Below are 1833 nucleotides of genomic sequence, written 5' to 3'. Positions count from 1 at the left end.
TTCCCTCCCTCCCTCTCACTCCGCTGTACAGGGCTGACTAAGAAGACATTCCCACCTGGAGTCCCAGCAGAGCGGCCGAGGCCAGCCCCGTAATTAGACCTCATTGACTGGGACAAAGGCCCCTCGATGATTGCACTACTTGACGGCCGGGCCCACTCGATCGATTGCATGAAGCAAGAAACGACGAGCCCTTGTGCCAAAAAGCTGTACTGCATATTCTGTATGGATCATGAATGCTAGGGCTATGGCTTTGACGCCCCTTTCAGCATCTATGACGAGACCAACAAGAGGGATAGCCGAGCCAGATCAGGGGAGAAGGGGGGGGGGGGCATAGGCCTACCGGTAGGAAAATACCTTCAAGAACCCAGTCTTAGTTTTACTTAGTGAGAGTTTTACGGCACTTGCAACACAATAAGGTCATATAAATGTCGAAGAATAGATTATGTGTTGCAAGAGAGTAACGTACCGTACACAAAACAGAGGAGGAGAGATAAGGACGACAGATGTTTGATAAAAGAGAAGGAGCAAACCACACCAGAGCACCCGCCAACCACCCACAGAAGCCAGTTTGTTGGGGGTCGGACCAGGTCTATCTGAAGCGAGGTACCCATTGGGGATTGGGTCTTGTCGGGGCGGGCTGCTAGCCAGATTGAGGGTGCAAAGCAGCTTGCGTGGCACAAGCCAATCGGGCCCGACTCAAAAACAAACGTGTTTCTTTTTAGTTTTCAGGCGACGAGTTGGGCGATTGCACCGGCCCCGACCCGATCCCATTCTCAATGGGCACCCCGTATTACGCACAAAGTTTTAGGCGGCGATTCGAATGAGCCCGCCCCCCCCAAAACAACAACAACAACAACAACCAACCAACAACAACAAACAAACAAATCCAGACGGACACGACAATCGAACTCGAACTCAGGCCTTCGGTGTGGGACGGCGAAGTGCCTAAATGGTAGGTCTGCTCTAGCTTACTCTAACCATAGACACCGCTCTCACTACTACTCATATATACCATCACGTACTATCGGGTGCGGCCTACATTTTATTGCATAATTTTAACAAGACACACCAACGGACACAAAAAATACATTCGTACCAAGTGCAGTGGAGTTACTGATGAACACACAGGTGACAGTGCTACAATTGAAATACACACACACACACACGCACACACACACACACAGAGAGAGGGAGAGAGAGAGAGAGAGAGAGAGAGAGAGAGAGGGGGGTAACGGAACGGGTTGTTTCAGCACGTGAGGCATGCATTCACTCACTAACGTCCTGTCTTGTGCGTATGCGTGAGTATACCAGTACATCTAACCTTTGTAACATCCACAGCCTTTGTTAACGAGCAGGACAAAATTCTCCCTGCGATAAGAATAAAGATCGTCATTGTCACATAGCACATGTCGTCTGCCATGAAGAAGTGTAGTGACCACCCAGTGACCTCCAATAATTTTATGTACTTCTTTGGGGCCAGATGGAAGGTGGGTCCGTGTCGAGGCTTTGCTCAATTGGCAGAGAAAGAAACGGGAGGAGGAATGCTCGATATAATATAATAATAATAAGACTTTCTTTGTATCTCTTGATCGTTAAGAACATGTTTATTTGTTTGTTGTTGTTGTTTGTTTGTTTATAATTATTTTATTGGCTATATGCTATGGTGTGGCATAAGCTTAGCGTCTTTAGTATAACCGACACTGAAAGTGAAATCTTAATTTATTTAAAAAGTGGGAAGTTCGGATTCAATATCCATTTCCGATCCGATAAGACCAGCAAACCAGACAGATTGATCCCAGATACTCGGAGAGACACATCCCAGCCGACAGACTG

This window comes from Aplysia californica, unplaced genomic scaffold (assembly GCF_000002075.1).
Source record: "Aplysia californica isolate F4 #8 unplaced genomic scaffold, AplCal3.0 scaffold00250, whole genome shotgun sequence".
Taxonomy (NCBI): Eukaryota; Metazoa; Mollusca; class Gastropoda; order Aplysiida; family Aplysiidae; genus Aplysia; species Aplysia californica.
The sequence above is the reverse complement of the archived record's forward strand: the minus strand, read 5'-3'. Positions refer to the sequence as shown.